Source organism: Crocuta crocuta, unplaced genomic scaffold (genome assembly GCF_008692635.1).
Source record: "Crocuta crocuta isolate KB4526 unplaced genomic scaffold, BGI_CrCroc_1.0 scaffold131, whole genome shotgun sequence".
Taxonomy (NCBI): Eukaryota; Metazoa; Chordata; class Mammalia; order Carnivora; family Hyaenidae; genus Crocuta; species Crocuta crocuta.
Window position 1 is genome coordinate 13,931,685 of NW_027528977.1, and position 19,546 is coordinate 13,951,230.

At 51.8% G+C, this 19,546-nt stretch overlaps 1 long non-coding RNA gene across 1 annotated transcript in view; it reads left to right on the forward strand.

Moving 5' to 3' along the window:
• Positions 1–273: 273 nt before the first annotated feature.
• LOC144225898 (uncharacterized) overlaps positions 274–19,546 on the forward strand; it is a 111,622-nt gene continuing 92,349 nt past the window's right edge. The window contains exons 1-2 of the long non-coding RNA XR_013333462.1: positions 274–438; positions 545–700. This is a non-coding gene — a long non-coding RNA (uncharacterized LOC144225898). The remainder of the gene's footprint in view (positions 439–544; positions 701–19,546) is intronic.

Here is a 19,546-nt window from a genome sequence, read left to right on the forward strand (position 1 = left end):
GAAGGCTGGCGTCGAGATTCAGGAGAGGGGTGTTGAGGTCTGGAATAAGGCAGAACACTGAGGAGGTGAGAGAGGGCGCTTTGGGGCCGGGGGCTTTGAGGCAGGAGCGCTGGGATCACACAGGTTGAGAGAGTAGGAGGCCTTAGCAGGGGCGCCCACGGTTGGCGTGTCTCCTATGCGCCGCTAGGTGGAGCTGTGGAGATAGGAGCCCCGCCCCTGCTCTCAGGAAGCTTCTAGTCCGCAGGAAGTAGACGACGTGCGTGGTGGCCGCAGTAGCCACGCACCGGCGAATTCACGGGTGCGTCCTGATGGCAGTGCGTGCTGTGAAGAGACTACGACCGTGTGCGGGTGTGCAGCGGGCTGTGGGGCAGCTGAACCATGCCGTCCGTGCTGTAAGCAGGCCCCGGGGCCGCGAGAAACGCAAGCAAAAGCTGTAAGGTGGGTATGCGCCCGGCCCCAGCTGGCGGGAGGGGAACTTGGCCTCCCAGATCCGGGAAGCAGGGCTTGGGTGGACGGGTGACGCTGCTGGATTTGGACATCGCAGGTGCCCGAGTGACAGTCAAGCGAAGCTGCCTCGGCAGAGGGAAGGGGCGGCTTTCGAAGAAGGGCCCAGACACTGGGTCAGGAAGAACGTCGCATTTAGGACAAGGGCACAGGAGGCCAGGCCAGCGACGGAGGCGGAGAAGGAGCAGCTGAAAAGGTAGGACTTGGAAAACCTTCGTCTCTAAACAGTGGCCTCCGGGCTGTCGCGGTGTCCTGGGGAACCGTGCCTGTCCACGCAGCGTGCCGCAGGACACCGAGTTCTGCTTCCCCTCCTTCCACGCGGCGCCCCATTCTCCTGATGGCCAGGCTTGGCCGCAACAGCCAGCGGCCGGGCCCGGCCCTCGCCTCTCTTGCCCTTGGGAGGGTTCCCTGCGGCCCATCTGCACAAACAGACGGGGGCCAGGCCTGCGCCTCAGGAATGAGGAGATAAAAGGGACCATCGGGGCTTTTTCCACCAAAGGCGAAAGCATTTTATAGATCGGGCTGCGAGTTTTTGTTTCAGGAAATTTCATCATGTCTCCAAGAAGGGGAGGGGAAAAACGAGCAAGGGAGAGGTGGAGGGGGGGGGAGAGAAGTTAATTGGCCTCAGATTTTCTCACTCCCTTTTCATGTTGGTAACACGAGGCGGCCCAGGTCAGCCTCAGGTCAGCGACGTTTGGGCTCTTTAGTGCCCCTCTGTGAATACCTCATTTCTGTAATAGTTTTTCCTTTAAAAACAGCTCTGCCTTCTTTGGCAGATGGTGACATTCCATTAGCATATGGAATATTTTTCAAAACACATCCGAAAGCATGTCTCTTACGGAGGAGACTGGGCAAAAGCAAACGAATGTTTGAAAAGTATGTTGGGAGCAACTCAACATTTAACAGAAGGCCCCGGCTCCGCCGCCCCCATCCGGCCCCTCCCCGCCGTGGCTCCTGGATTGTTACTGTAACCGACAAGAGGAGGGGATTTTCCCCCCAAAGCTTGTCTGTTGGCTTTACTACGACCATCACAGGACATAGAGGGTGGCTACACAGAGCCCGAACCCGAGAGGATAAAGAGCACATTTCTTGGACCGGAATGGACACTGGTGAGCTTTTGTGGATGTGGCATTAGGGGTAGTGATGTGTGCCTCTTGTTCGTGGAACACCTGTTGTGTGCCAGATGCTGTGTGTGACATACGTTATTGTCTTTCCTGCCGAGATCCATCTACCACCCGGTAGGCAGAGTGATCTCTTGAACACATAAGTCAGATGTCACTGCCCTGCCTAACACGCTCCAGTGGCTGGCCATTGTGCTTAGTGAGAACCAAGTTCAAACTCCTGGTCATGACCTGCAGCAATCTAGTCCCTGCCTGCCTTTCCAATCGCAGTTCCCTCTCACTCCCACTCCAGCTACAGAGCTTTCTTTTCATGCGTCATTTCTGCCTCAGGGCCTTTGCATGTGCTGTTCCCGCTGCTTAGCCTACAGTTCCTCAGTTATTCATTATGGCTGCTTCCTTGTCATTCAGGTCTCAGCTCAAATACCCTCTTCTCCTAGGAGACTTCTCTTCCCATGTCACTCTCTATTGCATCTTGTGTGCTATTTATTCCATAGTACTTACCCTTTTATTACTTTGCTTACTTGTATGTGTTCAAGACATATTTATTGAAGGCTTACTATGTGCCAGGTACTGAGGTAGACAGTGACAAAACAAATATCCCTGCTCCTAGGAAGCCTACAGTATGACATGAGAAGGCAGATGATAAACAAATTATATATATATATTTTTAATGTTTTGTTTAGTTTAGAGAGAGAGAGAGACAGCATGAGCAGGGGAGGGTCAGAGAGAGGGAGGCACAGAATCTGAAACAGCCTCCAGGCTCTGAGCTGGCTGTCAGCACAGAGCCTGATGTGGGGCTCGATCCCACGAACTGTGAGATCATGACCTGAGCCGAAGTCAGATGCTCAACCGAGTGAGCCACCCAGGCGCCCCACAAATTGTATATTTTCTTATATCCCTTATCAGAAATGTAAACTTTCTGGAGTCCGGGACCTTATATGTCTTTTTAGAGTCCCATTTTGGGCACGGTAACCACAGGGCTTAAGGACTCATAGTTAAATAAAGAACTGGACCCCATCTTATAAACAGTGGACAGAAAGTGGCTTTCAAAATGGCAGAGCGAGGAGCTGAATCCAGTTCCATGTGACTTTGAAGCAGGCTCTCTTCAAGGCCCACCCGGTCCAAGGCCTCTTGCAGGGGCCCTCCCTGCTGCTTCCTTCCCCCAGCCCAGTATCTGGGTCTTCCTTGTCTCCCGCTCCATCTGACCTAGCCCATGACTGTGCCTTCAGCTCCCCACTCTCTGTGGGGCTACCGGGTCTCTGTGTCACTTTGGGCCGTATCCTGCCTCTCCTTGAGCCCCAGTTTCCCTGTCAGAGTGAGAATTTGAACCACAGTAGATTCACTGTAGCTCTTGAGGTTCTATTATCTTGAGTTCTGATCAGCTAATCTGTATTGGGCTCGGTACAGGTGGAAAAGTAATTTTGATTTCTGCATCCCCAGCTGAATAGTAATGTCAAGGTCCAGCACGGTCTCAGTGGCCATCTCAGGCCCTTATTTCTAGCCCTCGACTCTGCTCACTCTGTTGATGCAGGGATAGAAGCCCAGTTCACCCTTGCCTGGGCAGAGGAACACACTTATTGGCTCGTGTTACACGGGAGCCCAGCAATGGGCAAGCTTTAGGCAGGGGTCTGGGAGCCTCAAACTATGCCATCAGCCCTTGGGTCTCACTCTACCTCCCTGTCTTGTCTCACGGTCTCATTTGAAGACAGGCTCTCTCTGCACATCGTGGCCGTTGGCTGCTAGCAGCCCCAGGGGCACATCCTGTCCTCTGGGTATCTCTGGGTGGAGCGATGTCTCTCTTCCTGGCACGTCCAAAGAATCCTGGACTCAGACCCTTGGCTCAGATTGGGCCATGTGCCCACTCTGAAACCCGTCGCTGTGGTCAATAGAATGTGATGGCCTGGGTCCCATAGCCACCCTGGAGTCAGGGCCTGGGGGGTCTACCCCCCCCCCCACAAACCATACAGACTGAGAAGGGGAGGGAGGCAGATCCCGAGGGAGGACCAGGGTGCTGAGGTCCAAAAAAGAAAGGAGGACAAAGGCCAGGTAGAGAAAACCCAGGGTCTGATGCTCCTGCACATGTTTTCCCCAGGGGACAGGACTAATTTTGCATGTTCTTCAAGGCTCAGCTCAAATGCCCCACCCGCAGAACAGGAACTAAATCCCCCATGCCTGAACTCCTCTCGTGCTTTCCCACTTTTTCCTTGAGTGCTGTAGCTAGTCGTGTGCACATCCGAGGGCCTGCCTTTGGGGGCAGTGGGTTTGGGTTCAAATCTCACCCTGTTCTTCGTTGACGGGGTGACCAAGGACTAGGTACTTCGTTGTAATCATTCCTCCCTCCAGGGCCTGTATGGGACGAAGCCAGCCCAGCCTGGGTTCACAGAGGGCTTTTGATTTCCTTCATCACCATGATCTGCCCTTGTGCCCCCAGCCCTGATCCCAGGCACTGGTAAATGTTTGTTGAATGAACAGACCCACGGTGTGATTCCAGAGCTGTCACGGTACCCTAGGCTCTCCCCTTTCATGGCACTCAGATTCCAAAGCGAGCGCTTCGGGTGAAAAATCACAGTCAGAGACTCCCGAAAACTCTTGAGATGTGAATTCAGTACCACACGTAAGGTGTGTGTTGTATGACCCAGTGCAGCAATCCTCACACCCATTTAGAGTTTGAGAACACTAGGCTGGTCAGGGCAGGCGAGAGACGTCTAAACACAGACCTCAGTCCTTCAAACGATTCAGCTCTTATAAGAACTGTCAGGGGGCGCAGAGAGTTAAGAGGGAATAAGGAGAAGAGAAAATGGTAAATTCTGAATTTCAAATTGCCTGCAAGGTTCACTCCATTCTGGCTTAATATGCAGCCTTATTTTAGAAGTTTAATACGTGTCAAGAGACTTGTTTGTTTTGGGGAGAACAAATGTGACCGTACATGTAAGTGCGCGGAGGACAGTGTGTAGTGCAAAGCGGGGGCTCCGTGAATGTGGTGGACCGAACCCAAGTCTTGCTCGGTGGTCTGACATGCAACGATTCCCTGGGTTGTCGTAGAGGAGGTCTTAGCCGCCTGTATCTCCTGCTGGTGGTTGCACCAAACTGGCTCTCACAGTCGCCTTGAGACGTTGGTCACTGACACGTAGGTCTTGAAGCCTGGGGTGAAAGTCAGGCGGCATGTGATGTAGTTCTGCTGCAGCCGCAGCCTCCCTAACCCTTTGGCTGGGATGTAAAATCCAGGCAAGTGAAGTTGACCTTGTTCCCTTTGCCCCAAGTCTTGGTTAGCAGAATATTATTGTCAAGACAAGTACATAACCTCAACCACCCCCTCTTCCCCTCCAACCCATCACCCCCCGCCCCTCAGAGCCACCAAGCCCTTGAGTCAAGAGCACCAGGGCATTGTTATTCCAAGAGTTAGGGTTTATACTGTGGTTTTGCGGGTCACGTGATTTCCGGGGCAGCCGTGTCAAACCTCTAGGTGTGACTTTAGCCATACTGTGTCATGATTGCAGTCTCCCTTGGGGAGATAGGAAACTGTGAGGTCCTAGAATCCAGGAGTACCTCCTGGTTACCCCTGGGCCCTTCCCAGCCGGCATTTGCACACTCGGCTGTCTTTACCCACGTGGCAGTACTCCTGACTGCGGTCTCCAAAACCGTGCCTTTCCTCGCCGAGGTGGGCCAAGGCCAGCAGCACTGGTTCTTTGTGGCTGGACGGAATCACCCACTCCCTGCGCAGCCGCCCTGATTAACAGCCAGGAGGCCAGCTCCCCGCTCTGCGTTTGAGTGCTCAGAGGTCAGGAATCGAGCGGGCTTTTTGCTGTCAGTTCTCTTCATAGCAGGTCACCAATCTTCACGCCGTGGAGCCAGTGTCGGCTCCAGCTTCCTGTGTATTTTTCTTCTGCCACCAACTTGCAGCCTCCCTTGCTGTTTGCCTGTTTGAAGCCCAGAGTGACAGAGCCTATTCTTGTCAATTACTTGAAACGACTCGGTGGAGCTTTCTTGTCCTGGCCTCTTTATAGGTCACCAGCCAGCCAATAAAGGGGCTGCCCTTGAATCAGGTGCTCATTTTTTGTCCAATCCATGACTGTCCTTTGTTCAAACACAGCTTGAAATGCAGTGGGCTTGGGTGGACCGGTTCCCCTAGGAGGCTGCTTGGGGGTGGCTGATCCCACCATCCACTGCTCCTCTCCTCTCCCCTCCTGGCTCCCTCTGCCCAACTCTTTGGTAAATGTTGACAGGGTCAGTAATAACTGACAATGTAGTAATTTCATATTCCTGAAATGACTTGGAGGTCTTAGGATTCAAGGGACAGATGCCCCTGTTCTTCACATCAGAAAGATCTCTGGGAAGGTCACAGAACAATATGACCCTTTCTGCAGCAGTTTCTCCAAATCCTATTGAACATTGCACTACCCACTGGAGTATGACTCCCCCTGCCCCCACAATTGCAGTATCTAGCACAATGTCTGACACTTGGTCAGCCCTCAGAGGCCCCTTGGAGTAGCTATAAAAATGTAGAGGTAGGGTGCCTGGGTGGCTCATTTGGTTAGGAGTCTGACTCTTCATCTTGGCTCAGGTCTTGATTTCAGGGTTATGAGTTCAACCCCACATAAGGCTCTGCACTGGGTGTGAAGCCTACTTAATTAAGAAAAAAAAAAAAGTAGGTATGCTCAAATAAAATTAGGATGAACCATGCTGACACATTTAAGGCAGAGTTCTCTGGCCAAAGCACCTTGGTCTGTTGCCACCATTACTTGATTTTGTTGGATCAGCTTTTACATCTCATTAATATCCTATATTTCACTTTCTCTGTAGTTCTTTTGAAACGTTTCCCAATGTGTGTCCTCTGGGATGATAGTTCAGTGGATATTAAGTAAGTATTATAAGTGAAAAAAGATTGTGTGGTACAGTTTGAACAATACGGACCAAGAGAAATTCAAGTACATTTTTTTTAACTGCAGGTCTTATCAGAGCCTTTAATGTGCTAATGCATGTTGTTGCTGCCCATGAAAGTAATGGAGGCTTTTGTGTTTCCCATGTTTATTTGATTTTGGAATCATTTATTTTCCCCCTGTGACTATCTCACAGGACTAGTGTTCTAAGGAGAAATGCACTAAGAATTGCAACTCTAGACAGTAAGGGAATACTATCTTTCCTTTTTATTGGGTATGGGGGATTTATGTAATTTGCTTATTCGTCTGATCCATTTTCGCCAGATGTGTAGCATGTATCAGCAGATGAGACTGTTTTTGGACAGGTCGCCTGCTCTTCCTGTTGGCCTGCTGGTTGTGGGCTGTGGTTGTCACAGTGACGGGGAAGGCTGCTGCAGAGCCACGAGGGGGTTGTGCATAACTAGGGTGTACGTTTTGGGCAGCCTCTTTGAGTTAGGTCAGAGTCCCAGCACTGTCTGCCCCAGGAGAACATCATGAAGTATATGAAGTCCCCCTACAGCCTGGTTTTTGTCTTCAAGTATGTAGCACTTGAGGACCCCAGGGAGCTTAGGTGGCTAGAGAAGGGGTTCGCGTGTGGCTTCTGTGTGTCTTGACCTCAGCACTGTCGATGTTGGGATGGGATCATTCTGGATTGGGAGGGTGCTGTCTTGTGCACTGTAGGGTGTCTGGGAGCGCCCTTGGCCTCCACCCCCAAGATGCCAGGAGCACAGAGTGTCTACCCCTTCTCCCCCTGTGATGACCAAAATGTCTCCAGACATTGCAGCATGTCCTCTGGGGTGGGGGACGAGATCTGCCCCTGATCCACAACCACTGTTCTAAAGAAACCTTGACCAACGTCTGTGAAAGACTTTCAGAGTATATTACCATACTCCTGCAAGAAGACAGATAGTGTGGTCATGCTCAGAGCATGGTCTGACAGCCTGTAAGAACTGCCGAATCATGAAACTCTCCTTTTGGGACACTAAAAAAAATTTTTTTTAATGTTTATTTATTTATTTTTAAATGTTTTATTTATTTCTAGGAGAGAGAGAGAGAGAGAGAGAGACAGCATGAGCAGGGGAGGGTCAGAGAGGGAGACACAGAATGGGAACCAGGCTCCAGGCTCTGAGCTGGCTGTCAGCACAGAGCCCGACGCGGGGCTCGAACCCACGAACCGTGAGATCATGACCTAAGAGAAAGTTGGACGCTTAACCGACTAAGCCACCCAGGCGCCCCTTTAATGTTTATTTTTAAGGGACAGAGAGCCAGAGTGTGAGAGGGGGAGGGGCAGAGAGAGAGGGAGACACAGAATATGAAGCAGGCTCCAGGCTCTGAGCTATTAGCATAGAGCCTGACGCAGGGCTCGAACTCATGGACCATGAGATCATGACCTGAGCTGAAGTCAGATGCTCAACCAACTGAGCCACTCACGTGTGGGACATTTTCTTCACTCACCCTTAAGGCTCATGGATTTGTTGAGGTTCTTGTTGCGAGATACAGAACCCTCAATCCAAAATGGTCTAAGCAGAGAAAGGAGTTTTTTGGCTCGTGAGATGGAATAGTTCAGTGTCGTGTGAACTTCAGGTACAGCTGGATCCAGTTGTTAATGTTATCAAGTAATGTTATCAAGTAGTGTTATCAAGAATATTTCCAACCCTTTGCTCTGATTTCCTCAGTATTGGTTCCATTCTTAGATAGGCCCTTCCCACATGGCAGTGAGATGGCTGCCACAGCTCCGGCCTGCTCCTCGCTACAACACATCTGATGGAAAAGGGAGACCTTCTTTCCCATCAAAGTTTGAATGAATGTCCTGCATTGGCCCAGGAGACTATGCTACTCTCATGAGCTACACCTGATTCACACAGCTGTGCCTGACGGGTGGGGTGGAGTCATCACCAATTGAACCATTCTTTTGGGAATGGAGAAGGGATGGTTCTTCAGAGAGAAACTGGGATAGGTGCCCGAAGAGAGGTGGATGGATGCTGGTCAGACAAGCACCTCTGTTGGCCTGTTAATGACACAACCTGTAACAGCAATAGCCAGTAGTGGCAGCCCCCAGTTGTGGAACATCAGTGCCGTACCCTGCCTATTCCTAATCTCAGTCAGTATCTTGAGAGATAGCTATAGTTATCCCATCATACAGATGGGCAAATGGAGTCTCAGAGGGAGATGAAAGGACATAGCCAGAGTCACCCTGCCCACGCAGCTGGGCCCTGGACCATTTGGCTTCTTGCAGAGTCCCCTCCCTATCCACCTTTTGCTCTGCAGCGATCCAGAAGGTTCCTTGAGGTCTGTTTGGTGATCACCTGGAAGGAGGTAGGGGAGAGTGGAAGGCCACCACACTTTGGGTCACTGTGCAAGCAGTCTAAAATTCTCTTGGCAGTTTGGTGCCGGTTGGGGACAGTCATCCCATAAGGGCCATTCTAGATAGAGAATGCTTGGCTGCCATTTTCAGGCTTTGTCCTGTTTTGCCTTCTTGGTCTCTTTTCGTGGCCTCCTTCTTTGTCCGTGGCTGCTATTCTGTCTCTCCCTCACCCCCGCCCCCAGGCACATTATTATCAACAGCTAACATGTCTTCAGGGCATGCCATGTGCTGGGCATTGTGCCAAGCAATTTCCATGACATAAATTTCATAAAACTTTCCCAAATGCCATAACAAGTAGCTGCTACTGTTATTCCCATTTTACAGATGAACTAACTGAGACTTGGACAGGCTGGGTGACTTGCCCAAGGTCACCCTGCCAGTCGATGGGAGAACTGGGGTTTGAATCCAGGCAGATCCCATTGCCTTCACCATGACACAAAACTGCAGAAATTGCAAACCCGTGGCCCGTGAGTCAAATTTGGCTTGCGGGTATATTTTGTTTGGCCCACGTAGCGCTTGAAAAAAAAGAAAAAAACATTGGCATCCATTGCCAGTGTTTAAAAATTGGGAACCTGCACATTAAAAAACAAAATCCATTCTTTCCTGCTTCTCTTGAAAGAAAGTAGAAGACTGGCAATCCCGGGCCTGCATTCCTGAGTGGCAGGGCCTGGCGGGAGCTAACGGCCCAGGCCCCGCGGCCTCCAGTGCCACAGTCCCTATTGCTCCCTCTTGCCTTCCCAGCCCCGAGGCTGTGTGCCTGTCGTCCGGGCTCGTCGTGTGTGTCCCGGGCCTTCCTGTGTGTGCTTCATGCTGTACCTGTGCAGCCTCGGAGAGCACCCGAGCTGGCCGCCCCACCTCCCAGACTCTGGCCACAGCGGTTCGGGGTTGCCGGTAGTCATTCACACCCTGGGTGGAGAGAGCTCTCGCTGCTGAAGGTCTGACCTGGACACTGGAACCATCGGAAAGAGCCCCCCTTTTCCTCCTAGTGCCCCAACCCCCGCCCCCCACCGTCTTCCGTTTAGCGACCACACGGGGCCACTTTCTCGGCAGCGCCAGCCTCGGGTACACGGTGGCCGTGTTTCTCCTCCCCACAGGGCCCCCGGCCGTTCTTTCTCTAATCCTCCTCAGGAGAACCATCACTCGGATTATCATGAAACCCGAGTGCGTGAGCGTGAGGCACAACCTTTTACGGCTGGCGGACNTCTTTGCTGGCAGGACCCCGACTCAGGGGCAGAGTTCCGTGGCGTTCTCGGGCAGATGTTCTGGCCCGTTGCGGGGGCCCGCGTTAAGAGGCCGGGACAGGAGAGCTAGTGGCTGGGATCCAGGCTGTGGGGGTGGAGGGCGCCTCGCAGGTGTGCTCGGGGCGGAGAGGCATTTGGGACGAAGACAACGGCTCCCCGAACCTTTGGAAGTGGGATTTAGTGGCCCTGTTTCATGCACGAGAACACTGGGGTTCAGAGAGGCAAAGGCAGGCACCTCCGAGGGGTGACTGGCACAGAGCTAGCTGAGAAGGGACTAGGGAAGGAATACTGCGTGTTGTCCATGGCCGACTGCAGGCAGGTAGGTGGTGATGCCAGCACCTGACAGGTGGAGTGGACACTCCCTGGCTTCCATTCAGGCACACCTGCCTCCCCGGGGTCACAGGGCACACAGACGTGAGGATGTGGGCCTCTGCGAGGACTGAGTCCTGGCCCTGCTGCGGGCCAGCTCAGGGACCCCATGTGAGTTGTGGAACCTCTGTGAGCTTCGGTTTCCTCATTCGTGAAATGGGGGGTGGGGTGGGAGGGGGTGGAGACAGGAAGGAGTAGTTTATGGGCCTTTTCGTGAGGAATACATGAGATGGTACAGTCAAGTGTGGAGCATGAAGCCATGGGGTGAGGCCTTGCACGCAGTGGGGCATCAGCAAGCACCATCCTGAGTCCCTTTTGGGAGGCAGGGGCCAGTTTACACTCCCGCCTCTCGGGGCGCCTGAGTGGCTCAGTTGGTTAAGCGTCCAATTTCGGCTCAGGTCATGATCTCACAGTTCGTGGGTTCGAGCCCTGTGTCAGGCTCTGTGCTGACAGCTCAGAGCCTGGAGCCTGTTTCGGATTCTGTGTCTCCCTCTCTCTCTGCCCCTCCCCTGCTCACACGCCGACTCTCTTTCTCTCAAAAATAAACAAACATGAAAAAAGTTAAAACAAGAAATAAACTCCAGCCCCTCAGATTCCTACCTCTATGACTTGGGGACATCACAGGCCCTCACATGGTTCCTGCTTCCCAGTGTGTAAAGTGGGTGGTGTGGGGGATAACCCTCCCTCGCGGTTTGTTAGGGGATGAGAGGGCACAGTACTGAGCAGGCCTTTCTCCTGCTCAGGCCGGGGCCAACCTCTGAGGGTCAGGACCACACACGTGTTTCCTTCCCTCCAGGGAATTAAGGTGAACAGGACAGGTGCCCGGGGTACCAGCTTCGGCACAAACAGGAGCAAGAGACCGAAAACCAGGCTGCCTCTCTTGAGGGCCTACTATGCTTATATGCCTTACCTGCATCAAGTGCATTAACTTTTTTTTTAAACGTTTTATTTATTTCTGAGAGACAGAGACAGCATGAACAGGGGAGGGTCAGAGAGAGAGGGAGACACAAAATCTGAAACAGTCTCCAGGCTCTGAGCTAGCTGTCAGCACAGAGCCCGACGCAGGGCTCGAACCCACGAATTGTGAGATCATGACCTGAGCCAAAGTCAGATGCTTAACCGACTGAGCCACCCAGGCTCCCCCAATGTGCATTAACTTCTTAGTCACAAACTCAGGCATGCAAAAATGTCACTTTGTTTCTGGAACGCAGGCTGACAGTCGGTTTCCCAGCTCCCAGAGGTCCTTGCGTGCCTCCTGACAACCACTTAATCTGGTCATTTTCTGACTTGCCTCCCTCCAGTTCAGGGGCTTCAGCTCTGTGGATTGGGTTTACAGTTGAGTCACAGTTGGTGTGACAGTTTGACCGTCCCTCCTTCCCCGGTTCCTCTCTTGGAGCGATGGCAGTGGGGGGTCCGCCCCTCCCCTGACCCCCTCATTTCTCTCTAGCCTGGCCCCCTCAGCCTGGGGGACTGTTCTAGCAAATGGTGGCCTTGACCTCTGGCTAGTGCTGACCCTAGAGCCTGGCAGATCTCAGAGGCCTCGAGCCCCTGAACGTGGCTGGAGGTCTGCTGGGGTCATTCAGGAAATGCAGGAACTTGAAGCTCTCCTATTTTCTCAGTTGCTGACAGCGCTCCCCTCTGCATAGCCCTCCTGCACCCCTGGTGTGGGGACACATCAGTCTTTCCATATTTCAGGAATGCTATTGCCTGTGTCCCCACAATAGGGTCTCATACTGGCAGTAACCCTTGGCATAGGAAGCAGTCATGAACCCATTTTGCAGAAGTGCGTGCTCAGGGAGATCGTTAATTGCATCAGGCCATTCAGTGGGGGAATTTAGCATTTGAACCCGGGGCCATCAGAGGGCAGAACTTGTCCTCCTTTTACTTCATAGCACTGCCTCAGTGCTGCTGTTAGCAAGAAACCCAAGTTCTGCTCATAGGAGAAGTTGGGTCTGCTAAACAGTTAATAAAAAGTACTTTCGGAGTCGGTCCATTTCCATGGAGGAAACCAAGGGTCAGGGAGGAGAAGTGACTTACCCAAGGTCAGACAGCCAAGAGGCTGAATCAGGGCTCGGGCTCAACCTCCCAGTGCTGGATTCACGGCTGCTTGTTGTCCCAGCCCTGGCAGATCTCCTGACTGGGGAAGCCATCGCTTGAGTCTGAGGATGACGTGGGTGTCCACTGGATGTCATTATTTCTCTACCGAAAGCTAGCTGGGCCTTCTCCTTGGCAGGAGACTAGGGTTTTCCCCCTTGCTTGGGCAAGGAAGTCATGGGACGCTCAGGTGTGGACTCCCTCTCTTTTGGCTCAAAGACAGGAGGTAAGGTCTGCTTCTTGTTTTTCTAGAGTGGGGAAGTTCCGTGCACATGCGGACTCTCTCCCTCCTGGAGACCTGTGAGCACTGCAGCCCTTCTTCGTCCTCTGTGGCCCCTCCGTGCGTCTCAGCCCAAATCCCCTGTTCCTCTCCCTTCCCTCAGTCTTTCAAAACATATTCTTCCAGAACACTCTCTCCATACGGGAACAGGGATGCCAGCTCTCCCCCCGGGCTTCATGGCAGTTCGGAGCCATGTTCACAGGGCAGTGATGCCCCTCCCAGCCTATGCTAGCTGCTGCCCGGTGCTGAGGGTACAGGAGCAACCAGAAATGCCCTTGGCCCAACGGGGAGGCTGGCTGGACAATTTTAACTTGTGGAGGTCAGGGTTAGGCACGGAGATTACAGGGGAGGGGAGCACAGGCATTTCTGGGGAAATCAAGACTATGAGGAGGATGGTGGGAGGAAGAGGGAAGGATGTGCTGGGCAGAGGCACAACCCATCAACAGGAGAACACAAGAAAGGGCGTGTGTGTGTCAGGAAGGGCTGTGTGATTGGAGCTTGAGGTGAAAGACAGGGTGGGGCGGGAGACAGCTGGACTGGCACAGAGAAGGGCTTCCTTCAGGAGGCTTGGGGTCCCTGCCATCATCCACCCCACCTGCACCATCGTAACTCCTGCCGTGGCACATGCACACATCAGACCATGAGGAGAGGATGACATTCAGCCAAGGACAGACCTGGCCTCCTGTCTTTTGATCCAGCTATTAGCAAATGACCTTGGGAAGGTCAGGTGACCTCTCAGAGCACTGGTTTTCTTATGTGCAAAATGAGAGCACCTAGGACACTGGGATTGTGGATGTGGAAGGTACTTCGGATAAAGCAAAAAAAAAAAAAAAAAAGCTATTCTGGTATTTACCAAATGAATGTTATGAAAACATTTATCAAAATAATTTTTGTTAACTATTCTAAGAGTGAGGCCCAAATGACCTCTGGACTTGCAGGAATGGGGAAAAGATTTGAATTGACCAGTCAATTGAATTGACTACAAACTCTGTAGTAACAGTTGTTGTCAGATGAATGTTGTCCCCTCCCCCTCCCCCACTCCCAAATTTGTATGTTGAAGCCCAAGCCTCTGGTATCTCAGCATGGGACTGTATTTGCAAGCCAAGGAGAGAGGCCTGCGCAGAAACCAAACCTGCTGACACCTTGACCTTGGACTTGAGCTCCCGGATCTGTGAGAAAATAAATTTCTGTCGTTTAAGCCACCCAGTCTGTAGTAGTTTATTATGGCAGCCTTCGCAAGCCGACACACCACCAAAATCTCATTTTACAAGAGGGAAGGAAAGGAATTTCTTCCTTTGTTCAACAAAACTTCCCCGGGTGCCCACGGTGAGCTAGGCATGCCTCTAGATGCTGGAGAGAGTGCAGTGCATGAAGCAGGCGGGCAGGCAGGCAGCCCGACAGGAAGCATGTCTGGCACTTGCGTGTCTAGTCTCCCCTGTCACCGGTTCACCAGGAGCTCAGGATGAAAGCCAGAGCCCTTTTATTCCAAAGCATGCTTTCTTTTCATGACCCCTCATGGGACCCCAGGACCGAACTGTCTTACTCTGTGCGTACACCTGTTGCATTAATCAGGATGTACTTGGCTGCAAGTAATAAGACACTCATCTAACAGCAGTGAAAGCAACAAAAAGCTTATAGTAGGAATCTGCAGGCGGGCAGTTGGCCATAGGTTGGTTCAGTGGTCAGCGTTCACATCAAGGACTCTCCTTCTATATTCTGCTACCTTCCATGTATTTCTTTTAAGAGTCCAGCGTTATCACCTCATAGCCTTAAAAGGCTGCCATTGCTGAGAGTGTCAGTCTTCACATACCACGTCCAAAGCCGAAAGTAGGGAGCTTTCTGCATACTGGCGGTGGGGCGGTGGGGATGGAAGACCTGTCCCAGAGGCTTTAGCAAGCATCTCTTCGACAAGAACTGGGTCACAAGATCAGCCTTAGCTACGAGGGATGGGAAAGTGAGTATCTAATAAAATAAAGGGGAACGGGGGCTCCCTGGCTTTCTTAGATCTATTATGTGAGTCCCCTAGGCCTGGGCACAGCCTACCAAGATGGGAGTTCTGTTAGCAACGGTAAAGAGAGGGGCTGGCTGTGGGGGAAGGGGGCACCTGGGTGTGTGGGCTACTCTTGGCCCCTTCTCTTCTCCAAATGATTACATGCTGGAAGTGAGGGAGGACGTCCCGTCCAGCCCTTGCAGTGACACTGCTGCTGTGGCTGCAGCTGATGGGCAGATGGAAGTGATGACCTGAGGGGCAGGCGCCCTCGGTGCTGAAGGAGGAGGGGAGGACCCGAAGCCTTGGGCTGCAGGGAGAGCGTCCTGTCCCATCTGTGGCCCCGGGGCCCCAGCTGAAGCCAGCCACGGCATGTGGGCTCAGCAGGTGTTTGTTCTGAGAGTGAAGGAGCCCACATGGGGGCAGATGAAACTGCGGTTGCAGAGACAGCCGCCCTGTCACCCAGTGTCCTTTATCCCCACGGTGCCCCCAATACATTCCTTCTGGAGCCTGGTTCCAGTAAAAATGTTGTCTCTGCCGAGGTTTGAACATGCTTTCTGTTGTCGGAAAATGAAAACTATGCAACCCGATGTGTTTCTCTTTCTGCCTTAGCTGCCAGAAGCCAGAGCCAAATGTGTCGCCCAAGCGCTGGGGGCCGTGATCCCTGGTTTCTCAGCACCGCCCCGGCTTCCCCCAGGGGGCGCTGTTTAGGCTCACCTGCCTGTGTCAGAACATCGTTGGGGCACCTCCGAGCACAGTCCCCGCGTAGGGGGCACATCAGAAACAAACCCGCGGGGTTGGCAAACTCACTGAGAGCACAGAGGCGCCAGAACCGCTCAGGTGTCTTCTGAGGCTCTGCTTCCTCTGATCTTAGAAGAGACAAAACGAGGGAGGGGAATGGGTTCTGTCGAAGCCGAAACCAAACATTTTGGCTATCTTAACGACCACTGAATCACCGAATCCACCGTATTTTTCCACTTTCAAGTTGTTTCTGGGCTGCTGTGGAGACACGCCCTTCCTGGGTTTAATGGCTTCGCTGTCAGGCGGTGGGGAGGAGGCGTATTTACTTTTCGCAGGGAAAATAGCGGTTAACGGTGGGACGGGTGGACCTGATTAGTAATCGGGTGATTTATCCCATGAACGTTCTTTGGGTTTTCCTGGTGGTTTGCACTTGAACTTGGGCTGAATGGAGCAGGAGGAGGGGGTTGGAGGAAAATGGCTTTCAGGTGAAGAGGGTGAGGCTGGCTGAGCAGGGGACAGGTGGAGATTTGCCCAGATCACAGACCCAGGGAAGAAGATTTTTGCTCAGTCGGTTGTCCCAGTCTCTTCCTCCGTGTTCATTCATTCATTTGCTTACTCTCACTCAACTGCATTCAAGGTTTCAAAGTTCTGAGCACCTTCTCTATGCTGGGGAACCAGCATACCTACTGAGCCCCCGGGGTGCAGTGGGATGAATAGACATTCCTTCCTTCAGAGGAAAGCCTGGCCTCCTGAGGGGAAACAGATTGTCCCCAAAAAGGGTGTGTGCAAACGACATGAGGTCACAGTAGCTAAGCTGTTAGGCATACTCTCCATGTACCAGACACTGTTCCAAGGGCTTTTCATGTATTAAGTCGTTTACCTCATTAACAATCCCAGGAACTAGATCCTGAGAAAATTAAGGCCCAGAAAGGTGAATTACTACCCACGGTCACACAGCAAACAGATTTGCACTGAGGCAGTCTGTCTAGCTCCACTTTGGATCCGAGGTGGGTCAGCCTGAAAAGAAAGGAAAAAAAAGAAGGAAAAAAAAAGGATTTTGGAGAGAGTGATTTGTGAATCTGTGTCTTGAGGAGGGAATAGGGAAGTTTCTGAGGTAGAAGTGGCAACCCAGGACCCCCAAAGTCGAGGATGCTTGCCCCTGCAAAGAGCTTCAGGGGTGGGTGTCTTCCGAGAGGGGAAATGGAGAGACAGGCAGGGCCAGATAATGAAAATGTATTGAAGGAAGGGGGTGAGACGGTCTGCTTTTAAATGAAGAAAGAGCTCTGGGGTAGGTAGTGGAGGGTGCATTGTGGGTGGGGGTAGATTAGAGCAGCGCAGTTTCAACCTTTTGGCACCCACTCGCCCTTTTGCTCTGATCTTCCCCAGGGAAGTTTGCTCTGCCTCCCCTCTTGCTCTTAAGCCAGGTACTTTGGATGACTCCAGCTAGACTTGAGGGGTGGGCATAGGACTCAGGCCTGGCCATTCAGCTTCTTCCATCCCTCTGGGCACAGGGATTGGCTCAGGAGTGTACAGGGGACCCCAGATGCAGCCAATGAGACTCAATTCTGGGAGTTTTGTCAGACCTGTTAGGGAAAAGAGACTTTCCACTGAGGTTACTGAGCTGGGGATGTGAGCCTGGAACTGCAGGGGCCATATTGTCATGTCCTGGGCAGCACGTGCTTGAAAACGAAGTTATATTAGTTTGGTAGGGCTGCCATACCGAAGCATACCTGTTGACTGGGTAGCATAAGCAACACACATTTGTTGCTTCACAGTTCTGGAGTTGGAAGTCCAAGATCAAGGTGTCGACAAGGTCGGTTTCTCCTGAGGCCTGTCTTCTTGGCTTGTAAATGGCTATCTTCTGGTGTCTTCACATGGTCTTCCCTCTGTGTCTGTCTGTATTCTAATCTCCTTTTCTTATAAGGAAACCAGTCATATTGGATGAGGGCCCACCCATATAACCTCATTTTACTTGAATTATCTTTTTAAAGACCCCGTCACAAAATATAGTCACATTTTAAAGTGCTGGGGGTAGGACTTTAACATGAATTTTGAGGAGACACAATTCAGCTCATAATAAAAACCAACACAGAAAAAACATACAAAGGTAGAGTGAGAGACTGAGTCTTGACCTTATTTGAGCTCCTGGATCCAGCAGTACCTAAAGCCGAATTAATACTACCCTGGACTCTACATTTCATGAGCCATTAGAGACCTAAACATTATTCCCCCCCCCTTTTTTTTTTTAAAGCTAATTGAATTGGCTTTCTGTTACTACATCTAAAATTCCTCAGTAATATACAGGGGAACCAGTTAGGAAGATAGTCCACCTCTAATTAAACTTGGGCTTGCAAGATAGCGCTTGTATTTGCACCCAGGTCTATCCAACTCCAATAGCCAGAGGTAGCAAATACAGAAAAAATATCTAAGTTGGCACTGGCCTCTTCCCATGTAGGCAGGAATTTCCACCTTAGCTCTGAAGCCACATGGGACAGGGCTGGAGCCCTTTCCCACCAGCACGTCTAATGCATAAAGTAGGCTAGAGTGCTGGTGGGTAGAACTAAAAATGTGGCTAGGGGTTAAAAAGGCTTTCAAGAAGGGAAGAAATCGTTTTGAGAAGCCTTGGATGGGGCCATGAAGGAGCTCAGGGTAGCACTTGGCAATACCTCTCTGAGAGACCCTCAGATGGAACTCAGGAGCAGCAGCTCGGCTCAAGGCCATTACTGGCAGGAGTTGGGCAACAAGCACTGTGCTGGGTGTAGCTTCTGGAGACCTCGTGTGAGGCACTGAGCAGAGAGAGGCCATGGCTGAGGTAGTCCCCATCTGCCACGCAAAAATGAAGAGAAAGCAATAGAAATGGGGTGGAGAGGGAGTTCAGCCTCTGTGTCTTGCAGTCTGGAAGTGGATTCCTTGACTTTTCCATGGCCTTGATCTCTGCCATCCTCATTGCAGCGAGGCCAGCTTGCGGTGTCTTTCAACAAAAGAGGGATTTTTGAGGGGCCTCCTAGGTACCAGGTCTTGGCTTCCTCGTGGGACGCTCAGAGGTGGCCCTCCTGGCGGTGAGATGAGAGGACCGCAGCCCTGTGGGTTCAACATACCATGTTCACTTGGCGCTCCAGGCTTGAGCAGCCTGGTGACTTGTGCTGAGTGACTGACTATGTTTGGTGCTTTTTATCCTCACCCTGGCAGAATGCTAACAGATGATCCCAATCTCACAGCCTTCTCATGAAGCTTAAAGGAAACCAAGTAGTAATAAAGGGACAGGCTCTGGAGTCTGTGTTTAAGTATTGGTTGATTATCTTATTAAGCTGAATGACCTGGGGCAAGTCACTTACCTTTTCTGAGCCTCAGTTTCCTGATCTGTAAAGTAGGCACAGAAGCTCATCGTGGGGGCGACTGTGAGGACTGACTGAGCTAAAGCATGTGAACTTCATGAGGACCAGGTTTTTTTGTCATTTTATTTTATTTTTATTTGCGGCTCATGAGACATAAGGACAGTAGATAAGTGTGAGTCATTGTTATGGTCAATACGATTCACGATCATCTGGTTGGCTAAGATGGCTGTGTGGCATCCTACAGCGGCTGTCTGTGGGCTTGTGGCCCAGGTGGGGGAGACAGGATACCACAGCTGACTACTTAGTAAACTGCCTTCAGTTCTGGAAGAGAGGGCAAAGCAGAGGCCAGGGGTGACCTGGGCACTGTTTAAGCACCTCACATGCATGGTTTCATTGCATCCTCACCACACCCCATAAGCTAGATGGATTGATTGCCCTTTTCTTACAGACAAGAAAGCCGAGGCTCAGACAGTGGCTGAGAGCACACTGCCAAGGAATAGGACAGCCAGGGTTCGTGCCTGCATTTGAGCAGCTCCAACTCTCTTGTATTTAAACAGGAAGACATGGGGGAGGAGAGGGCTAGAGAGTCAGAG